General features: G+C 36.3%; 2 long non-coding RNA genes across 2 annotated transcripts; both read right to left on the reverse strand.

Moving 5' to 3' along the window:
* Positions 1–3,278: 3,278 nt before the first annotated feature.
* On the reverse strand, positions 3,279–21,604 carry LOC116668691. The gene is made up of 3 exons (XR_004325922.1): positions 21,594–21,604; positions 3,966–3,977; positions 3,279–3,701 (listed from the first exon to the last, which is right to left on the reverse strand). It is a non-coding gene; the product is annotated as an uncharacterized LOC116668691 (long non-coding RNA).
* LOC116668690 lies at positions 11,287–17,534 on the reverse strand. The gene is made up of 3 exons (XR_004325921.1): positions 16,973–17,534; positions 13,673–13,786; positions 11,287–11,627 (listed from the first exon to the last, which is right to left on the reverse strand). It is a non-coding gene; the product is annotated as an uncharacterized LOC116668690 (long non-coding RNA).
* Positions 21,605–24,622: the final 3,018 nt, after the last annotated feature.

Raw genomic sequence — 24,622 nt, forward strand, 5'->3', positions numbered from 1 at the left:
TTTATCATAAAATGTTGTTTCCATTTAAATATTTTGATTATCATTAAGTAACTTCATAAAGTCTCTTCCTCTCTTTCTCTCTCTTTCCACCTCTCTCTGTATCTCTCACTCTTCTAGTGTGTTAATCAAACACTACCATTGGAAAATCAAATGACCTCCATGAAACAGTGCAGCTTTGTAATCATTCCATATCAGCTGTGAATTGAGAAAGTAAATATATAATAATCTGTTAGCCTTAAAATCTTCCAATAAGTGTCTTGAAGTGTATAACATGTATTTTCTCAATAGTTTACATTACTCATATATTACTCATTTTATTTTCCCAATAGTATGTGAGCTAAATTGTATTGTAGTCCCCATTTTTTTGGTGCAGGAATATAAATGTAAAACATAAAACATGTAAAATAAAAGTCTAAGGGACTTATTCACATTCACATATCAACAGTAAAATGAAAGAACTCAATTAAAAAAATCCACTTACTTTCTTCAACTTCTCCACAGAGGAAGCAGAAATTGTCTCTCTTGTTTTTATTTTTGTTAAAAGCAGATTAAAATATATATATATATATATTTATACACACTATATAAAACCAGCAATTCAAAAATTATTTAATTTTTATATGAGCTGGGTGCTTTAAGTGTACTTCATGTGTGCCTGAATGAGACAGCCCAGTTCTTCTCCTACTTGAAATTCTTAGCCCAGAAACATTTTATTAGAAAAGTAAAGTGTAAGGTATTCTGCTCACTCTATGAAGAAGATTAAATGGCTACTGTAGGAAAGCATTAGGGATGAGATTACTTTGGGATCCAGAAAAGAACCTCAGACAGCTCATAATAGATTGGTTCTAAACCTAAGTAGGCAGGAAGCTAAAAACAAACTCAAGATTGATTTAGTTGTAGAACTAGCTGCAAGATAAGAACAAGACAATAATACTAATCTCTCCAAAGCTTGGCAAAATGTTATAGGTGTTTTGTATGTTACTGAATACTGATCAATTTTTATGTTTATGAAAATGCAGTTTAAAAAGCAAAATCATAATAAAATTACTTGGACAGCGGACATTATTTTACAGATAAATAAAATGTCCTAATGCATTGCTTTACATTTTAAATTGAAATGAATGCACTGTACTTATTAAAATATGCTTTTGTTATAATATGCAATTGTTGGCTTTCAGAAAGAAATACATACAACTATGCAGTGAAAACCTGATAGCATTGCTATTTCACAATTCAGAAAAGAAGAGGGATAACATATCATTTAAGGACACTTATTTTACATGAATTTATTGAACTATTCTTTTTTCAAATAACAAATAATTATAATGAGAGCCTATAATATGTTAAGTACAGAGCAATCCACCCACCTCCAAAAAAAAAAAAAAAAGAGTGATAAAAGAAAGACAAAAATGTTTTCCTCTTAGAGTTTACATCGCAATAGGGAGATAAAGACATTAAAATAATCAAATAAGCAAGACCAGTATTATGTTAAATGTTGACAGTGGTGAGGTAGAAGTGGTAGGGTCTGTAGCACACTTAGTCCTGGTGGGGTATGAAAATTGTCAGGATCATTGGGGGAAGGAATGGTAAATAGCAGAGGTTATGGGTGGAGAATAAGGTAAATAAAACTGAAACTGTTGAAGTGCTATCATTATTTGTAAGGACACGGTTTCTGGAGGGCAAGGTTGCAGTAGGGTGGTGGGATGCTGTTGGAGGAGGCTATTAAAAAGATATGACCACAAGTCAGACCCAGGCAGTTGGAAGCTCTCCACCCCCACCATGCCCTTCCTTGGCATGGGCATTCCACTTGCCTTTCTTGCTCCCAGAAGCTGCTCCGAAGAGACAGTGTGGAAGTAGAAATGTGGCATTGGGGCTTTCTGGATAAAGTGCATGACTTTTAAGATTCTGGGAGGCAGCTGCAGAATCTATTTGTCTCGCAGCCACCCAGGGCAAGCCTCTTAGGGTCCTTTGCTTGTTAAACCTACCATGTAGCAATCTGGAGTGGCCTGCCCTTTTCTTCGGTCTCTCCCACCCTCCCAGTACCAGGGGGCTCAGTTTCAGGTTATATTCAGAAGCTCTAGAAGAGGTTGTAAAGCAACAACTACATCATTAATGAGAGGTCAGGAAACTGAGAGACCTGGCTATTGCAAAGGTCAACTAGCAGATGCTAAAATCACCAGTAATTATAAAAGGAGTTGTGTAGGAAATGGGTCAATGAGTAGGAAATAAAATCTTTAAGATCAGGTGCAATGTGGTTGTCAGCAGAGAATTCCAAGAAGATTTAGTGGAGTCTGAAGATGTGCAGTTAAAAAAATGGAGATTTCTAGAATGGAGGAATGGAAATTCATTTAAAAGCAGTGATGAGGAAGACTGGGAACTGCCCGCTCATATTTAGGCTCACAGATACAAGGTGTGGTGGAGAAAAGCACTCTCTATGTGAGCAGTCTGCAGGAGGAGGGTCTTAAGGAAAGAACCAGGTTTCAGTTACAGCCAGAAGATGAAGAGACAAGTTTGAGGAATACAATTTATTCTAAATAAATACAATACAGCTATTGTTGCAGAATATAAGAATTGATTATCCCAAGCACAAACCACGTATTTTTTTGAAAATCGTCTACTGAACAATTTTTTTTGAAATTCGTTAAATGCTTATTAAAATTACTGTATGATCCAGCAGTGCACTCTTGGTATACACCCAAGTGAAAATACATGCCACACTCTTCCACACAAAAGTTCACAGCAGCACAACTTCTAAGAGCTAAATAAAAAACAAAGAAAGAAACAAACAAAAAACGGAGCCCCAAGATGTTCCATGCAATATTTACACAATGAATTACAGGTATATGCTACAACACAAACCCTGAAAAAAATTATACTAAGTCAAACCCAGTCACAAAGGGCCACGTACTGTGATTTCATTTTTATGAAATGCTCAGAATAGCAAATCTATACTCAGAAGGCAGTTGCCTATGGCTGGACTACGGATGAAAGGGAGTAACAGCTAACCACCACCAAGGTTCTTCTTTGGGATAATGAAAATCCTCTAAAATTCACTGTGCTGATGGATGCGTAACTGAATATACTAAATGCCACTGAACACTGTGCTAAATCTCAACAAAGTGGGTGGAAAAATGTTTCAGAAATGTTCCCATGTTCTAATTCTATTTTATGCGAAAAAGCACCAAGAGACACAAAACAGCGTGAACCAAAATTAATGACACAGAGCCAACACAACAATCTGTTTCTAATTCTAATCAGAAGAAAACTCATTTGATCCATTTTGTGATTACATTTGAAATATATTTACTAATTAAGACAGCCAAGACTGCTTTTACTATTATTTGCATTTATTTTTTGCCTAATTTATTCCCGGGCCATAATTTTTGGGGGTTTTTCTTTGTTTGTTTTTTTAATGTTTTATTTTATTTATTTTTTTGTTTTGGGGGGAGGTAATTAGGTTTATTTACTTACTTATTTATTTTAATGGAGGTACTGGGGATTGAACCCAGGACCTCATGCATGCTGAGCACATGATCTACCACTGAGCTATATATGTGAACAGTCTGCCCCAGCCCTAGGTCATGTTTTTTTCTTAAGTTTCTTCTGGGGTATCTTTTTCTTCTGTGCAACCTCCTCTTCTGGTGTAGGAACAATCTGCTCTTTTTTCATTAAGGATCATCTCAATGTGGCAGGGAGAGCACCTGTAAGGGTTTTTCCAACCATGAGTTCTGTAAGTCCTGCACTGCATCTTGGGAGCTTTGTTCACTTGGAGGTGCTCAATGACCAGAGACTTCACATCTAAGCCCTTATGTTCAGCATTACTCTCTGCATTTTTGAGCATGTGAAATAAAAATTCAGCACTCTTTTTGGGTCATCAACCCTGCATCCAGCCCCTCTGTTTTGCCTGGGCACCTCCACCATTGTAACGACGGAACATTGCTTCTGTTTAATAAAATTGAAATGACAAGATTCTGAAGCTAACATTCATTTTGAAGAATCTGCATCCTCTGTCCTTGTATCAATAAACAGAATACTTTAATTATTCTTCTCATCCCAAAGCCTTTTCTGCAAACCTTATCTGCAAACATTTTAGAAGATACGTTGCCTGTGTTTCTCTACTATTTCCTGTAAGACGTTTCTGTCCTTGTATAATGAACAGCAGTTATATCAGTCTCATTATTCAAATAGAAATTGGTAACAGAATATCTGAATTTCAATGAAAATTCTACGTCTTACTTGGTGTAAAACTGTGGGCAATTCTAAATAATACTTCTTTGGGTTTAGTGTTCTGCAACATAAGTTGGTGATGAAAAAAATAATGCTGAAACTTATAAGTCTTTTGTGATAACTATAATACAATAAAAGGGTTAAAAATCTCATTTATATTGTGAGATGCCTTAAAAACAGTATCTCCTTATAACAATAATCTGCTTCACATTCGGTTATCTCAAAAGGACTCGAACTGCAAAAATAAGATTTGTAATATAAGCTCTTGAGTAAGAGGCAATCAATCTCATATGTGTGTATGATTTTATATTTTATGTTTATATCTCAGTCCAATAGATTAGTAACAGGTTCACTTCCAGTAATCTGACAGGTCAGTCAAATGGCCATTCTTAGGTGAAAAATGGTGGAATCAGACAAGTTGTGTGGTCACCAAACACAACTTAAATGTTCCTTAAATTCAAGGAAAATTTTGGAACACTATCCTTAATGTTTGTTTAATTTGAAATTACATTCTTAAAGTGTAAGTACAAGATAAATAGAATGGATTGTCTCAAAATCTTCATGATTTTCTAGAGTTGTTATAAAACAAAACTTTGGAAAAATCCAGGACAAGAGTTATTTATTCATTTTTTTTACATAGTACTTAAAGAACTTATTTTGACCCCTATTTGCAGCTTTTTTTGTCTAGACTATTTTCTAATATGTTTTTCACTGAAAAATGTGCTGTTTTATTACAATCTGCTATTAATTGACTTGATTAAAATAAAAGTTCATACTCATTCTACCAAAAAAACACATCAAGGGGAAAAAATTAGTATTTAAAAGACCGAAACACTATTTTTCCCTACTTCCATTGATCAGGAAGAGTATTGCTTCAACAAAGAGAGAAATGGAAAGAGTTTCTCTCATATTGGAAATTGCATATTTTGTGCGTAAGCAATGGTCTTACTCTTTGGTTACAGCTTGTAAGAAAGATGAGCTTTTAAACATTCCTGAAATGAAAGCTTGGCTGTAAAATTATAATGCATGTTTGAAAAGCCTTAATTAGGTAATTGTTAAAAGTTTCTAAGGTTATACAAGATTTCTGCTCTGTATAAAATCTGAAAAATGACAAAATTAAAAGTGAAGCAAAGATTCTAAGGAATATAACTGACATTTAACAGCCTTGGGTACTCATGGTCTAGAAAAAAAATGATATTAAATTTAATGTCAAGTTGAATACCTAGTACTTTATAACTGGATGACTTTAAATCAAATATCTAAACAGAACATTTTAATGTAATAAAATTGTTCTACCAAAATACAAGATTTTTATTCATCTCAAATTTTCATCTCACAAAATAATATGACTTTACTTTTTTTTAATTAATATTCTGTTTTCACAACTATTTATAGTGATATAGGCTGAGGGAATAAAACTTTACATGAAATCAACCTTCTTAATCTGTTTAAAGTTTAAAGCTTAGTAATAATGGAGTCTATAAAGATACTAGATTAGATAATACTTTCTATCTTTTTCTCTGCTGCATTATTCAACTAGTAGCTTCCTGTTACCATGAGTAAGGTTTGAACACATATATCTAAGAGGACAGTGTCCTTGGTTATGGTGAAATAACAAGATGGAATCTTGTCCTTGAGTGATTTATCCCTAATATTAAAGATGAACTAACTCTTAATAAATCACATATAGTATTTTTCCTCCTTGTCCTGATTGGTATTTCAGATCAATTACAAACACCGACCTGAAAATGTCTCTGGTGTTTGCTGCCAGGTTGTCAGGACTGGTCTTTCCTTCTAGATCTCCATTGACACAACTTGTTTTTCTTTTGCTGATTTCCTCTAATTGTCTGTTGAAAGTTCCTTTTCCTTAAAGCTTAGTCTTGAAATCTCCCTCTCTCTCTTTCTCTCTTTTTCTCAACTCCAAAATGTCTTCATGCAATCTCATATTATCCCTGTACTTAGCAGTCACAAAACTGTATTTCTAGCTGAGACTATGACATAGTCACCCCGGCACTCTCACTAGAGGAGTCATACTTTGAAGAGATCTTAGTCTTAACATGTGGCCAAACATTATCAGCTTTCTCTCCGTCTTTTTATCTCAAATAGCACCACCATCAACCTAGTTAAACCAAAAATGTACGTCATTTACAATGGCTCTGATTCTCACATTCAACATTCTATTATTCATCAATAATTCTCTAGAAAATAACTTTCAAGATGACTTTTTGTTCCTTCATTCAACTTCTGACTCTTGGTCTTCATTCACAGTTTGAGAAATATGAAGACTTTTGTAATTCATTTAAAAGGAAATGTTCAATGCTAGGCACTGAATAGTCATGTAGACATAGGAACTATATATGTTCTTTTAAGGGCTATTTCAAAAATTGTTAACACACTTCTTGACTTCTATTTGGACAATGTCATGGCTCAAATACAAGGAGTAACCTTTGAATTAAAGTAACACATATCTGAGAACGCAGGAGCATGATGTTAAACATGCTGATGCTCTAGCATGAAAATAATCAGTTAATCACAAAATCAAGTGAAAATTGAGAAAATGTTGTGCTAATTTAATCCAAAAGCCAGTGTTTGCACTGCGAGTATCCCTGAGCTCTAGAGACCGTAAATTCCTGTTGTAATTGGTGAAGAGTATAAGGGAAAAAGGTAAACATAGAATTTTCCCAAGTAGGGGATCTAATAAAACATCACAGCATAAGCCTGGCTTTTATCTCTCTATTCTTTCCATGTAAAAATGGATGATTAAAAGCAATGAGAACTACAACAACCTCTGAACAAGGAAACTGCAGGAATTCTTGCATTTTATTTAGTGCTGAGGTGGAAGGGGAACATCAATTAAAAGCATCAAACAAAAAAACATTTCTGCTAAGAATTGATGAGCACAAAATCAGCCTTCACAGATTTTTCAGGGTTTCACAGTGAGTGTGAGATTCCCAAGTAACTGGAGTATTTAATTTTAGATGGTTTGACGCTGGTAGTATTCCCACCTCAAAATAACTGGTAAGAACAAACACATTTCCCACCTACTGAATCTCATATTCCACCTAGGCTTCAGCAAAATGCCTAAGGGAAAGTTCCATGGAAATAAGTTCTCAAACCCCCCCAAGAAAACAAGTTGGTAGGAGTAAGAACCATTAGAAAGAAAAAATGAGACAATACAAGATAGACATCAGTTCTTCTAGAGATGGAGTTACCAGTCAGAACACCTAAAACTACAATGTTTTATGCATTGAAGGAGAACAGAAAGTTAAAATACATAAACTAGGAGTCAACGACTGCAGAAGAAACACAAACTTGAAAAAATAATAAAAATCCAGAAATAAAATATGTAATAACCAATTAAAAGAAACAAGATTTTTACATACCAGAAGATATAATTCATGAACTAAAGTTAACTGAAGAAGATATTATGCAGAATATACTACAAAGAGAAAATAAGATGTAAAATATGAGCTAATGATAAGTAATAAAAAGAAAGTCTAATGAATTATGATTAAATTAAACAAAACACACACACACACACACACACTCACTCATGCACACACAGACCTAGATACATTGTAGTTTGAATTAGGAAACCAAAGAAAAAGGAAATAGAGATTATCTTCAAATCAGTGGCAGTTATATACATAGCTAGCTTCTCAAAAGCAGCAATGAAAGACAGGAAACAACACTGCCACGATATAGCTACCGTTAAGTCATTAAATAGCTAATAAAAATACACAGTTAGAATTCAGTCCAGAATGATGGAACAATGAATTCATTTTCAAGCAAAATCAAACAGAAACAGAAAACTGATCACTAAAATGTTCTAAAGGAACTTTGAACTAAAAGGTATGCTTTAGGCAGAAGGAAAATAATTTCAGATGGGATGTCTGGAACGCAAAAATGAACGTAGAGCAAATGTATTGGTATTAATGTTGGAAAAATTAAACAAAGAGTGACTGGTTTGAATAATATAATAATGTATTACTCAGTCAAAAATGCCAGAGTAAACCTAAAACATTAAAGCAGACATTGTATGTTTCTTCAGGTGATAGGGGGTTGACAGTGATTAAACATTCCAAGATCTTTGTGTTGTTCCAGAGAAACTAACAGTATCAATTCCTATTATTACTGATACAGCAGTGTTAATTCATGCACGGTTTGGCAGAGCACTATTTGTCCACAAAAATACATTCTTCCTTATTTCAATAGGAATTGGAACAAAATGATCTATGATCTTGAAATACCAAATACAAATGATAATTCTCAGCCTTCCTTGCAATTAAGTACAACCAGGAGACTAAATTCACACCTTATCATTAGGTTGATGGAAAACTGTTTCTCTAGACGTTCTCTCTTCCCCTTTCCCTCTATAGGGGAGGAGTACATGGAGCTAAAACAAGCCTGACCAAGCACGCAAAGAATTACCTCAGCTTTGGCAGAGCAATGACAAGGCACCAGGGTTTTAGAACAATCTTGTGAAACAGAGCTCCCATCTTCCCAAAGCCTGGCCCTCATCCCTTCAAACCATTACAGAAAACAAAACAAACAAAGGCTTCTATTTTATAAACCAAACCAAACCAAAAACTGTTATATTTTAAATATATCATACTTTAATTCAAGTTTAAACAGCTGAGGTTACCATGATGGGCAATTAGGGATCACTCCTACTGGGAAGCTTTGGAGCAATTATGAAAATGCACCTCAGAATTTGTCCCCTCCCCCAAAGAAGGGGGACTGGGGTATTTAACTACTGAATCTACTCCCCTCTCCCCTGTTTCCTTAGAGATGGCTCCAGTGACGTTACTTCCATTACAGTTCCGGGTTCTGCTAGCTCATTGCTGAATGAGATCCAGGGGCTTTGGAGAAAATCCTGAAGCAGAAAAGCGTAAAGATAAGGTACTTTCTTAAGACATGCTCAGAATGCTTGGGGATTTCTCACTATTCCTACCTCTGTAGTCAGCATCAGATCAGCATCAGAGGGTTAATACCTCTAAGGAAGACAGTCAGTTGGTCTGTTTTCATTGCCACGTGAAACGAAACTGCAAGCGAAGACCGTATTTAATTTTGTATAAAGATAATCATGTCTGAAACAACAGCAGTCACGTATGACTGGGTTTATGATCGTCAGCCTTGTCCTAGACTCACCAGAAGAGACGTATGAAAGTGCAATGGCAGTAAACACACCTACAGCCTACATGCCTTGTGGAGACCCATTAATTTTGATTCATTATTTCATTAACGAGAGAGATGCAAAGACTTTTCAATTTTACCCTACTACCACTTTAACTTTCATACTTCAGCTTCAGGGAACTAGTCTGAGGATCCTAAAAGGTTTTGGGGTTTTCCAACAACACACTTAGAGACTGAGAAAATACCCTGATGGCTGTGGAGTCTCACTGGGCTTCCCACAGAGCAAACATCTTTGACAACCTGAGTCCTTTCAAGTACCCACATTCTGGTGAGTCCCAAACCAGTACTCAGTTACTCTCAGAATTTGGTCATTTCTCCTTCCTCACCTAAGAGTAAAATGACATATCTTTTTAAAAAATGGTAGAAAAGAAATTCCATAGGAAACAACTATGACGCTACTGAAGTGTCTTTTCGCAAGGTCCTTGAATCTCTTTTCTGCTAAAGGTCAGTGACACATATTTGGATATTAGAAAAAATGTACAGCATTGTACGTTGAGTCAGAACACTTGTTCCCAGAATTCACATTTTCGTAGATATTAAGTAAGATCTTAAGAAGTTGATTGTCAGCTTTATTCCTATGAATTCTGTGATGAATTAGTGAGAGCTGTTCACTATTATCTGTTTAAGCTTCTGTCCTGCACACGATAAAAAATCATGCCTATACTTTCTTTGGTTACTGGACCCGAGGCCCTGGACATACTTATGAGATCAATCACAATTTTTGTTGCAACATAAATAGAATATCGGTTAGGGAGTGAGTAATCTGGTTAACTGGTAACACAATATTGTATTTTAAAATATTCTACATATATCAACATAAATGTCTTGTTAGAGAATACTATTGAATAAACAAAACAAGTTACAAACGCACAGACTACATTATTTATGTAAATAGTCAAACACAAAAATATAATTAAGCTGCTTGTATAAATGATGCACAACAATTTCAGAATGGTGGTAAACATTTGTGGAATTCAGGCTTAAACTATATAAGTAGTAATTAAGAAATTAGTCTTAAACTATATAAGTGATATTTTATTTTTATTTTAAAAGGAGGAATCTAGAGAAACTATTCCAAGATATAATATCTGATAAATCTGGATTGTGGGTACTTGCTAGCTTTTCTTTATCATTGTATGATGAATTTTATAATAAAAACCAGACTGACACTTTATTGGGCAGGAAAAGCAAAGGGTTAGGAGGGGAAAGTCATTGTATTCCCAGACCTCTGGCAGCTGACTAATTTTATCATGCTCCTTCTCATCTCTCAATTTGTGCATGAGATATGTGCAATTTCATTTTCTCCTCACCCCCCTCCTTACTCTCTTATTTTGATCTTGCTTCTCTAGGTCTGAGAAGATGTCTCCTTCTTTGAATACCACTCTACCTATCTCACCCTTAGTATCTGAGTTAGTTAGGAACTCCACTAACAATCCCCAATGAAGCACCCTGCATAATACCCTATTATTATACTCATCATGATGACTTGTTAGCTCACGTGTTTTCTATCACTGGATAGTACATTTCTTAATGTTGATCTTTCAGTTGAGAAAAGAGTCTATCACTGGCTGAAAAAGACTGTAGTATATCTTTTTTTGAACAGCAAGAAATCGAGGGGTAGTGTTATGGGTTGAATTGTGTCCTCCCCAAATTTACATGTTGAATTCTTAACTCTCCAGACCCTCAAAATATGGCCTATTTTGGAAACAGGATCATTGCACATGTGATTAGTTAAGATGTGATTACACTGGAGTAGGGTGACTCCTTATTCTAATATAAAAGATGCCTCTACAAAAAAGGGAAATTTTGACCCATCCATGCACAGAGGGAGGATTTCATGTGAAGATGAAGGCAGAGGTTGATGTGATGGTTCCATAAGCCAAGGAGCCACTCAAGAAACTGTCGGAGAGAAAGGGAAGTTTGTTCCTTACAGCCTTCAGAAGGAACCAACCCTGCGATCACCTTGATCCTGGACTTCCAGCATTCAAAACTGTGATGTGATAAATCACAGTTGCTTATGCTCCTCGGTCAGTGGTACTTCGTCACGGCTCCACTAAGGAAGTAGTAGGGGAATAGCTCAAAGTAGTGCAGCTGGGAAGACCCATCAGCAAGGATCCAAGGTCTTCCTAACTTTTGGTTCTGCCATCTTAGCCAGGACATTTCTTCTTTATGGCCACTTTATGTGGGCTGTTTTCTAACACAGTCTAAGCAAGATGAAAGGAAATCACAAAGTTAGCCAGGTTAAGGATTTTTACTGAAGTAGATGCTGTTTTATTTCAAAAGAAAGGCCATGTCCAGAGATTAGTGTTTTTAATTTCACAGCCTTGCATAAAAGGAAGATACAGAATATTTTAAAAAAATCATCTTCCTAGCTTCTGTTTCATATAGTCTCTGTATTAAGAAGGTAAGGGAGAAAGGAGTTGTGAGTGCCTTGAACTGTGCATGCAGACATACATCTTTTTCCCTCTTACTTTTACCTTAATCAGAACACACAAATCCCCATGTTCTTTAGCTTTAAATAAATAGCAATTTGTGATCTTAATTCATCGCCTTGTATTTGTTTTCTGTTACTGTGTAACACATTACACAGATTTAGCAGATTCATACAACATACGTTCTCTTCTCAGTTTCTGTGGGTCAGAAGTCTAGCCTGGCTTACCTGAGTGGTCAGTGTTACACAGCACTGCCTGTAATAGAAGTATCATCTGGGGATGCGACCTCATCTGAGAGTCAACATCTTCTTCCAAGATCCCTGGTTATTGGCAGAATTCAGTTCTTTGCAAGGTGTAGGACTTAAGGCCTCAGGTCTTAGAGGCCACCTGCTCTTCCTGCAACATAGCCCTCTGTCCAACAAGGCAGTTTGCTTTTGCAAGGCCAGAAGGAGAGCTTCTGCTACTGCTTCTGGTCACCGTTAGGGATTCATCTGACAGGCTCAGGTCCACCAGGATACCCTGTTCTTCTTATTAACTAAAATTCAATGGATCATGTTTCTTAATTATATCTGAAAAATCCCTTCACCATTGTCATAGGGCATAACCTCACCATGGATGTCATATCTCATCATAAACTCAGGTCCTGCCCACACTCAAGGGGAGATGATTATGCCAGGGCATGGGTCATCTGAGGGGCAGGGTATGAGGGTGAAGTTTAGAGTGTTAATGACATAAACTTCAAACTCCACAGATGCCATACAAAACAAGGTACATTCCAAGTAGCATTGTAGTATTTAATATAGTCTTCATCCCGTAAACTGACATAAAATGATCCGAATGCCTAAAACATACCATGAATTGTCTTACTCACTGGGATTTTAGAACTTAACAATACAGAAAGTTCCGTAATCTACTGAGGAGATGCAATTTAAAAACTAGCAGATCAATTAATCAGATAAAGTAAGTTCTGACAGACTTTATGAGGACAATGAGATAAGCAGAGTCATGAGGCAGTTGACTAGAGTCAGGGATGTCAGGGGAAGTCTCTTTAAAGAAACAAATTTGAAACATTCAAAGAGGAAGATGTTATTGTGTATATGGTGTAGAAATGGGGAAAGAAAGTGGTATAAGGTAGCAGAGAAAAGACAAAGACCAGATGGTCTTGTGGGCCATGAAAAAAATATTTGCCTTTTATCGTTATTGCAAAGGAAAACCAAGGTTTGTGCAGAGAAGGGTTATGGTAATGATCACTTTTCTCTTTTCGAGAGATCATCTTGGCTGTTTGGAGAATGGTATCTTAGGAACTCAGAAATGGAAACAGGAAGAACAAATGACGGTTCCTGTCAACGTTTTTTGAATTATATCGGTAGCTGCTAATGTGGGATGGTGGATGGATTTGGAATAAACTTTAGCAATATATAGGAAGCAGACTTTGAATTAGATTGAATGCAGTAAGGGTTAAGGAAAGAACAAGTAAATGTATCTTTTGCTCACTGAAAAAATGAATTCTATTCAAAAGGCAACTCATTTTATTAAGTTCAGATTTACACTTTTAAGGTCATACAGACAGAGAAAGACAATTGATCAGCAAGGGAAAATTAAATTTAAAAATATCCAGAGTAAAAGGCCTTAGCAAACTGAAAATTTACTTGTCAAATGTTTAGTAATGAAAATATATAGAACTGTCAGAAATTAAATATAAAACTCAGAAAACACAATGGTTACATTTTTCCCTAAAAATTTAATGTAAAATGGGAACGATTACCTCAAGAGCCGTTAAACAGAAATATCACAAAGTACAAATAACGTTCTCGCACCAAATTTGAATGACTGTGCTTGACTGCTACCATCTGTGTCTTCAAGGGATTTACATGGCCAGGTCTGAAGCTGATGCCTGACTCCTGAAAATTCACCAGGTAGCACCTGATGCCCTGCAGAGAGGGAGGAATAGATTTTACATGTTTCTAAAATGAACAGTTGAGCTTTTCAACAGGGTCAGTCGACTTCTGCTGAAACTTATACTGAAAAAATTTTAACCAGTTAAGCTGATAAAATATTTAATTCCTTTAGAAAAATTATCTATCTGTATGTGTCTTGTCATTTTCATTTAGTTATTTTGCCAGTAAATATCAGTTAATCTCTGTTTAGTCTTTGCAGATTAGAAAGGATAAACTGTCACTTAATCATGACACTCGACACTCTAGTATATTAGAAAACATTTTTTTAAGTAGCTACCAGATCAAAAAAAAAAAGTTAGTGACACAAGATGAATACTTTACTGCCATCCTTATAAACATTACAAGCAATTAATTTCCCCTTCATACTCTAAAGTTACCTTCAAGGATAATAGAATTAACAACCATGAAAATATTCATAGACAGTCTTACAAGATAAGAGGACAGATGAGACCAGAACAATGAACCGAGTGAAAATGTAAGTGATCTGATTTTCAATTTGCTGTTTTACTGTTGTAGGTCAAATAGCAGTATCTGGTAAGGGAAGTATATCTAAAGTGAATAAATATTTAAAGAATAAATAAAATAAAATCTTTTATATAAGCATGTCTTAATAATACTATTAAAGAAATTATAATAAATGTGTCAATTGTCATCATCTTTGAGAAACTTTATTTCACAAAGTGAAAGTAATGGCTCCATTTTCAATGATCCTCTTGTACTCTGAATAAATATCTATACCTCCCATTGTAATGTCATGCATTCAATACGATATTTCTTTCTCTCCTCAACCAGTAACACCCTGTCCCCATCTATGTAAGTCCCTAAAGTGTGAGAATAAATCCCATTCATCTTTCCTCCCTAGGTGCTAGTGGAGTGCAGCCACTTGACATGGGGAAGAAGCTCAAGATGGTCTCATATTAAATGAAAGTGAAGAACAGAGGGAAGAGATGTGGGAGGGAAAGGAAGCAAATCGTGAGTGTGTATCTCTCTTCTGCTCAAGCTTCTCTGTCTGTGCCACTATCACTGTGTCAAGCATAGGTGTTGGGCACAGTCTGGTGGTCAATACCATCATCGATGTGACAGAGTGATTGTACACGGCCCAGCAGAGTTACCTGGCAGGAGGGAGTAAGGAGCCCAGGACAACAAACCTACAAGATCCTGCAGGCACTACTACTACCGCTAAGTATGCACAGAAATGATTTCTTTTGGATTCAACGCCTTTAAACATTTACAACACACACAGGTACACACATTTAAACACACACATGAATAATGATTTTGTCCTACTATTTATCCCAGAGATGGCATCACTCAGATATATTTTAGAATTTAGTAAGGGAGAAAAAAAAGAACTTGTGTGCAAGTCTTCCTTCATCACGTGGTACAAAGAGCTAAGCCTCAAATCCAATGACTATCATTTCCGTGTTTCATTGGTAAGTCACTTCACCCTCAGGATGTCCAGCTTCCTCATTTGTAGTCTGTGAACATCATATATGTGAACTCGTGCAGCTTAAATCCTTCTCCTTTTCTCTCCCCTACTGTTCTCATCTTGTACCAATCTGTCTGAAAATGATATCATCTGACTCCGATAGTCTTTGCTAGCCTGGTGCTTTGGGGATATTAAAGTGGAGAAATCTGAGCTTTTATTTGCAGGGATGTAGTTAAATGCATAAAAGTTTACTGAGGGATCATGTAGGCCATTAAGGCAATCATTTTGTGGATAGATCAAAGAGAATGAGATTATATATTTCTCTAATACTACACTCTTAAATGTGATTATTAAGTTAATTTAGCTTTCAAACAAGGCATATGTGTAGAATGTACTCAGGCATTAAAGCAAATTTCCATAGTTTCTGAAAATGCAATGAGATCTACTCTTAAAGGAGGTTAGATATTCTCGTGTTATTAAATTGTTTAGAGAAGTACTGATCATTGAAGTTATTTGAAAATTTAGCTTTTTTACATTTTAGAAGAAATTGTATTTTCTACACTACCAATTTATTGAATTATATTAATTTAGTAAATTTAAAAGTTGACCCAGTGTGAAGTAAAGGGCTTCATTTATGGTTTTCTTACATTTATCTCCAAACAGGAATAAAAGAATTATAAATTCTAAGTTTATGTTTCATATCTTGGCCCTTTTTAGTTTGGATGGAGTTTTAAATACTTGGTAAAACAGTGAGAATAGATCTAAAATGTTAGGCTATTCATTTTTAAGAATTATTTACTGAGTGTCTGTTCTGTGCCAGGTTGTGGTTTGAGCTACAAGGACACAGCAGTTAAAAATTATATATATCGATATATATATATATATATATAGAGAGAGAGAGAGAGAGAGAGAGAGAGAGAGAGAGAGAGAGACCTAACTTATCTTTATATATATGTATATATACATATATATATAAAACAATGTGTACACACACACACACACACATATGATAGAGACCTTCCCTCCACTGCCATGTGCACACTGGTGGGGAGACCCTTCACCCACAGGTGTGCACACCAGCAGCCTGGGCGCGCTCAGCCGCTTGTGGGCCCAGATTCAGCCGTGTCTCCCATGGCTGGCCTGCGCCACCAGGCCCACCTGCAGTGAGCACCCCGAGCTGTGCAGCTGCTCACCTCTGGCCTGATCCCAGACATGGACCTCCAGTGTCCTGTGCCTGTGGGGAGACCCAGGGGGGTATACACCTACAGCAGGGGCCCACAGCCTCCAGCGTGATGCAGATGGCCTCAGCCCTTGCCTCGAGGGCAGCTGGCTGGGAGGCGAGCTGTAGCTGAGCTCAAAGGTGCAGCCTGGGCACTAGAGGCAGGGCTGAATCTGGGTGGACAAGCCGCTGTGGAGGCCCTGGCTCTCGGTGTGCCCTTCCGTGGCTGCAGGATCTCACTACGGTCACAGACATGGCAGCAGAGGCCAAGGGGACAGATCAGCAGCGTTGCAAGTGCACAACAAGAAGGGCTGACTCCAAGCGTGGGCCCGGTAGTGAGAAGTAACCGCAGGTACCGAGGCTAGCATCTCGCACTCCTCCAGCCACCAAGACCTGGGCTGGCTGCCGCTGTGGAGCCCAGGCTCTGGTGAGGGCGCCAGGCTCTGGTGGGGGCAGAGAGAACAAAGCAGGGGCGGGCACTCAGGCAGCAGGCATCCGCCAATGCAAATACCTGTGGGGTGAAAACTGATGAAATCTGCGGGGAGTCCCGGCAGCTGTGCTGCCCGCCCCCGCCGCCTCGGTTTCTTCAGTGGCACTAGCCGCTGGGGTCGCCTGCGGAGCAGCTCACCGCAGACCACAGTGGCTCCCTCTGCACGGCTGACGCCTTTCTTGCTTGTTCCTCCTGCCTCTGTTTGTCTCAGCTCCGCTGCTCTCCGAGCGAGCGGGCTGAAGCCAAAGCAGGTCCTTTGACTGGTGCTGCTCGAGGCTGGGGAGGCTGGTCTCTCATTCTCCCTTTCCCAGGGAGGGAAAGGCTTCCTAGCTGGTCAGCTCCCTGTTGGCCCTGGGCTGAGCCAGCCTGAGGGATGAGATAATGATGGGACAATGCGGCTTTTCTTCCTTCCTGTTTTGCCTGGTTATTCTCAGTGTTTTTGTTTGTTTGTTTGTTTCACTGTTTTGCTGAAGTCTCTCTCAGATCTGTTTTTGTCCATGAAGAGATGTCTAATGACTGATAACCACAGGAAGATGGAGACTGGGATCCTCTACTTTGCCATTTCAGTGACATCACTCCCTAACTTGACCCTGATTTTTTTAAATCACATTGACAGAAAATATATTCAATCTTCACAGACGTCAGAACTTTATTATCATGCATAATAATTAAAAGGAGGTAATAAAAATCAAAATTTCATTAACTTGCATGTTGATTTGCATTTTTTCACAGAGCTGTATGGACATAGCTCTTGAATACAGTATAATCATTTATATTTGCCTAATTTTACAAGAAGAAATACTTTTTCTGAGCATTGTACCTCACTATTTATCTTGGGTGTCTGGCTACAACTATTAAAATAATAACCTGTTCTTTTTGTATGTGCTCTACAAAGTCTAAGAAATGACCAAATTTGTTTGGTTTCAGTAGTTTATCTTTGAAAAAAAACAAAATGTTCCCAAATGCTTCATTTATAGAGTTTTTTTTGAAAGGCCCCAGTACTGGGGATACTTGTATAATTCCTCTATGTTTTGTTCTTGCCAAACCCAGAAGGCACCCGGGAACGATTGCCATGGGTCACAATGTGAATATTCCAGCACTTTAAAGACTCTCCTCAGCATACTGCAGAGGGTAAAACAAAGTGCTGTTTAAACCATGTCAAGGGAAATAAAAATAGCAAGGACATGAGTTTCCAAACTGAAGCCAACCAGTCTCACATGATTCTCTTAATAAAGAGTTACTATGATACTATAATAGGATGAAAAGTGATGGCTAAAATGAATCGAACATTTTTCACAAACAAATAGAAGAAGTTTGGGATCATTTGGGCAGTTTTAGAAATGGGAAGATTGTGAGCCAAACTGAAAGGCTGGGGGAAAATTAGGCCGTACTGTTTTCAGACAGTCTCATACTTGCTGATGTTCATACCAACATGTCTGTCAGTGGGTTCCTGATTTGACAAGTCATGGGTATTTAAAACATGTTGATTATTGTTTCCTTAAATAAAAACTAAAATGACCAAAAAAAAAAAAAAGAGAGACTTAGAATTTTTCAGAATCATGATAGCTCACTTGTTCTTCTCCTGTATCTTTTTTTTTTGGATGGAGACTGAGCAGGAAATAGACTGCATCAAAATCATAGCAAACTCTATCATAGTTTAAAATTAGACGGGTAAAAAAATTAATAATTCTTTAGAAAGAACACCTAAAGAGAATGGCAAATCACTTGAGAAAGCTATTTTAAAGAGCTTATCCTTAAGGAAAACCTCATAATCATATTTACGAACATGGAATGGAATAATTTAAGTATAAGTTAAAACCTCTTAAGGAGCAGAATAAAGATCATAGAAGAGAAAGTACCCAAATTTCAGTGATGACTCCATATTGAATTACTCTACCTAAAATAACTTGAAATTTCCTTTTCTAAAGATGATCGGATTAGGTTATTTAACCAGTCCTAGAAAGAAGGAGTAAGTGACTACATATGAACATCATCTCTTAGCCAGAGTGCCACAAAGCATCTTGCTGATAAATGAATGGACAGTCTTGCTAATAAATCCATTATTTAAGTTATCAACAACAACAACAAAAGTGTGCATGTGTGTGAGCAGGAGCAAAAGAGAGAGACTTCTGTTTCTATTGTGTTGTAGACACAGAAGTTTGCTTTTAACAGCACAAGAAGTAAGGCCTGCTAAAATAGCACAGCTTCCCTGAAATCATCAGAGAACTAATATGCAAAAAAAAAAAAAAAAGGAATACTCTTTAGAAAGTGGCCACCTCTCATATGGCTCTTCTCCGGACTGGCAGAGTGCTGAAAAGAGGAAAATCTACCATAGATGGAGGTGAAGGGGAAACCACAAAAATGCTGAGAAAAACTCCTCCTGTATTGTCCTTCAGAGGATCTTTAGGCACAAAAAGCATAATCAAGACTAAAGGGAAAAAATAATTACCCATTGAACAAAAGGCTGCCAGTAGGGTGTAAGCACAGAGGGACTGGTAGTGTAGAAAACAGAGGCTCGGCAGTAAAGCACAAAAAGATTTGTGGATGTCATCTTTCCTCCAATCTCAAGTCCCAAAGAAGGGAAAGTTCTGACTTGATTCTTAAAAATATCTGAACCTAGTAGTCAACCAAATCAAATTAAACATTCAAAAAGGCCTAGATCCTGTTCAGCTACTAATTAGACTGATTCAGCTCCCAAGTCAAATAATCTGGCTCAAGAAAGGGCATGTAACTTTGAAAGGTTAACAATACTACACTAGTATCGCAACACAAATGGAGAAGAAAATATGACACAGGGTCGTAACAGAAACTGTCAGTGGAAGCAGACCCAGAGATTTCCCTGATACTGACATTCTCAGAAAGTGACTTTAAAGTAATTATAATAAAAATGCTAAAAACATACTGAATGGTGAACACTGTGTATTAATATATGGTAAAATTTATTGGAGACAAGAAAACAATAAAAAAGATCAAAATGAAAAGAAATATTACATTAAACATATATCATAAATAAAGAATTCAATAATGAATTAAAAAAATTAATGTACTGAACAGTGAAAAAAATGAACTTGATGCCAATTAAAAATTTATACTGAAAAACAGTTTTTAAAAAGGCTAAAAAAATTAACTAATTGGAGATCTGTGGTACAACGTGATAATGGCCCAGCACATAATTGGGTTGCCAAAAAAGAAAAGGAGAGGGAAAATGGGGTGGAAGAAATAAAGACATAAAAAATGAGAGCCTTCAAAAATTGATGAAAGACATTCACAACAAATTTTAAAAGCTCAGGAAACCCAAACAGGATAAATACAAACATGTTGCCCATATGATGGTTAATTTTATGTGTCAACTTGACTAGGTTAAGAGATAACCAGAGAGCCAGTGTGTCTTTGAGAGTGTTTCCAGAAGAGATCCCTATTTGAATAGGTAAACTGAGTAAAGGAGAGTGTCTTCACCAGCACAGGTGGGCATCACCCAATTCTCTGAGGGCCTGCCGATAACAAAAAGTCAGAGGAAGGGCAGATTTGCCCTCTGCTTGAGCTGGGACATCCATCTTCTCGTGTCCTTGGACATCAGTGATCTTGTGCCTTAGGATTCATACTGGTACTGCCACCTTTGCCTCTTCTGGTTCTCAGTCTTTCGAGTTTGGACTGGAACTGCACCACTGGCTTTCTCGGGTCTCCAATTTGCAGATGGCAGGTTGTGGGATTTCAAAACCTTCATAATCACATGTGCAAATCACATAAATCTCTTCCTATATCTATATCCATCTTTATCTCTCTATATCTCTATCACTATTTCTATCTATCTATCTATCTATCAATTATCTATCTCCCATTAGTTCAGTTTCTCTAGAAATTCTGACTAATATACCCAGAAATAGATGTATACCCAGGTGTATGCATTTGACAAAACTCATCAAACTGAACAATTATTGTACTTTATTTTATGCAAATGACATAGATTTTTAGTAAGAGACGGAGAAATAATGAATGATAAAAAGATATATAAACTCTTTAAGGTTAAATACTCCCCTTAGCATTATATAATTTCTTAATTCCTAGAAGATAATCAAATTCTAAGGAAAATAGACTCAGAGAATTTAAATTGTACTGAAGGAAAGGAAATTTAGAAAAATATGTATGATAATGAGAAACAGTGAGAGGTAGAATATTGTGTTGGGACTGATTGGCAGTCATGAGTCAGTGTCAGGCAAAATAGCATTCATAAATAAACCCTTTAAAGGTGAGGAAGATAAAGAGAAATGTGGATGAGAGAGTCACACAGCTAATATATTAATAGTCCTCCTCTTTCACAGACATGCTCTGCTAATATAGATACCTGCCCAGCCGATAATTTGATGAATTAGTAAAAAGTTTGTTTGGTTAGTTGGTTGGTTTCTCCTGAATCCTGGTATGGTTCTATCTTCAGAATAAGCAAACATACATCCATTTGGTGCATCTGGTTTTCCTGGACCTTAGATTTGAACGGCCTGAATGTAAAGTGGTTGTGCTATTATAAGCTGGATCTTATTTTGCAAACAATCGTGTTGCATAAGGTATTTATGAATAGTATAATACGTGTTCTTTCAAGATGACTTAAAGCTGAAATGTGTTATTGGACTGTGCAATACCAATGTACAGCACACTTCTAACGACAAGAGTTGATTCTTTCTTTGCTAATCTAAAAAGTGGATATTTTTTCTTGTACCTTAATGGAGGTTGAAAAAAAATACCTCCTTTGCACTAAGAAATCTGAGAAATGGGCATTTCATTCATTTGATGATCTTTTTTTTACTATAGCCTACTCACACATGACAAATAGTTGCCAAATAGAAGGAATAACTTGGGCAAAAGTTGTTGAGAAATATGTTTTCACACAGTCCTCCATTATAGCAAGAATATTTAGATAATTTGGTTTCTTTATAAACATAACTTATTTGAATCATATTAACTCTTTCAAGGACCTTTTAAATCAGATCATAACATTCTAGATTTAGGATATTTTAGATAGCCTTCCTGAGCTCTAGGAAGATATGGCGTATGTCAGATCTGTGTGATTTCTGATTCTAAGTTACATTTTTTCCTCTTTTTGCCAAATCCTTCTATGAGAAAATATTAGAGTAATATAAAATTACTGGTGGTAAGATATGACTTGTGTGTATTAAAATCATTTTAAAGCACCATATATATAAAGTATTAAAAGACTTTAAAAATCTTTTTCTAGTAGAAGTCTAAAGTCAAACAAAAGCTTCTAGCAAGTTCTCTTACATTACTTTCAATGTCTCTGATCCTAAAAACGCTACTGAATTATTCCAATGAACATTTCAACAGAAATATTTCTGAATTACTAACTCCTGAAATGAAGACAGTAGTCTGTAACGGATATAAAATAAAAGAAGGGAAATTACCAGCTCTGAGGCACAGTTTCAGATAGTCCTATAGTGGTATTAGTAATTCTAGTGTCACTGTAAAAGAAAATGTCAATCTTTTGCAAGATGACACTGCAGTGCTATTACTGGTTTTTTAGAGACAGTAAGGACAGCAGTATTTCATCTGAAGCATGTCTCTCTGGAACTCAAGCTTAAAAATGGAGCATCACATATCCTACTGGGTACTATGAAGCTAAAGGCCCTTTTGTATTTTATATTTGCTTTTAATTCTAGATTTATAAAGAAGGAGGTATTTCACTTACTACTTTGCAAATAAACAGCCAATAAAAGAAAGCAACTATTTTGTGACTTAGTCAATACATGTATTCCTTGTTGTATATAATGCTGCTTCTCACAGCCTCCTGGTTGATTTTACTGAAAGCTCAAGAATCAAAAGGAAAGATATTAGATGGGAAAAAAAAGAAGGCTCCTGAAAGTCAATTTTAATATTTGACTTATTTATTATTCTGCCAAAAACTAAAAGGGTTGAGCCACCCTTTGAGGTAACAATCTTAATGGGAAATATATCCATCACTTTTTATCTGTGCAAATATACTGCACATTATGACTATCCTAAGCTGCAGGAGGTTATAAAAAGCAATATGTAAGAGGACGTAAAACTGAATTTTATTCACATTTCAATTTTTCTTTCTACCTTTTTAATGGTATCTATAACTTCCTCCTTTTTTTTTTTTAACAGGTTTTTCTATCTAAGAGGATAAACAGCGAGCAAGAACGCCTTGAAGGCTTTTTGTTTTTAAAGATCTTAAAGTTGAACATGAAGAAAAGATGTGAAGTAAAGATTCAGAGCTTTTTTTTTTATTCAGTGTTTAACATGATGTGGATTAAGAAAACCTGAAGATAACACTATAATTCATCTACAAATAATAGTAGTGGGAAAATATGGTTGTATGTTTTTGTGATCTAGATGCAGCTAAACACAGGATAGTTTATTATATACACGAGGTCCCGGATTTATAGAAGCTGCTGGCAAGGAATTAATTAAAGAGCAGTATAGGAAATAAAATAACTGCCAGCTTTTGTGACCACTAGCACAAGGGAAAAAAACAAACAAGTAAACAAAGAGTAGCTTACAGGATTGTGTCTATTTTTCCCCCAAATTGTAAAAATCAATCGAATTGTGTATTGGTGGGTAGTTCATCAGCATTTTATCTATATTAATTAAATAACTACATGAACTTATTTTAGAAAAAAATAATATTTTGGCTCTTTAAGAAAACTCAAAACAGCAAAGAACTCATTTAGAATTTATTTTTCAAAATATCACGTAGAGAGTTTTCAAGTCATTTTTCTGTGCTACATAAGGAAAATTATTTTAAATAGACTATTCTATTGATCTTAGTTTTATTTTTCCCAGAATCAGTATAGTATTTGTCTTGTACAATAGTAAAATAAGATAAATTAAAATAAAACAATCTATATCCCAGAGTTTGAAAAGTATGTGTGTGTGTGTATGCGCGTGTGTGTGTGTGTGTGTGTGTGTGTGTGTGTGTGTATTGACTGCATGGGGTACTAGGGAATTGTAGGACTGTGAGGTCCACAAAGATTCACTAGAATCTGCTTACAGTGGATTAAGGATTTAGATAAAGTTTGAAGGCAAGTCCTTAATCTTCAGAGCATTCTAATAAAATCTAATCAATTCTTCATTTGATCCTCCTTATTCTGGTCTGTCGTGAGAGCTTTCATGTATACTATAATGCCAGCAGATGATATCAACTCAAACTCCAATTTTCCTTACAGAAATTTAAATTTTAACTACCGTTCAAGCTATGTCCTAATTGGACAGCACCACATATAAGCTCTGCGGGGGCCCCAGAGCGTCCTTTATCCCTCGGATCACTCTGATGAGAAAAAAATCAACTTTTCCCTCTCTCTTAAATGTACCTCCTTGTCATGACTGGATGCACAGAACACTCTTTTGATACACTCACATAATTACTTAAGAGACTGTCTGCCCCACTTCTCTCAGACAAAATTTAATATCTGATCCGGGGACCAAATAATATCTAGAAGTCATTATTGATCCCCAGTATTATGTGCAGAGATTCTTAGCAACAGATTAACTACTAGTGACCTCCTTTATGACAAAGCTTGAATAAGAGAAGAATATTTAGGAGGAAAAAGGTGATAAATCCTCCCTTAAGAACATATGCAGAAAGTCATACAGCAAGCATCATATTTCATTCAATTCATGTCATTCATCATACTTTTATTCAAC

This window comes from Camelus ferus, chromosome 14 (assembly GCF_009834535.1).
Source record: "Camelus ferus isolate YT-003-E chromosome 14, BCGSAC_Cfer_1.0, whole genome shotgun sequence".
NCBI lineage: Eukaryota > Metazoa > Chordata > Mammalia > Artiodactyla > Camelidae > Camelus > Camelus ferus.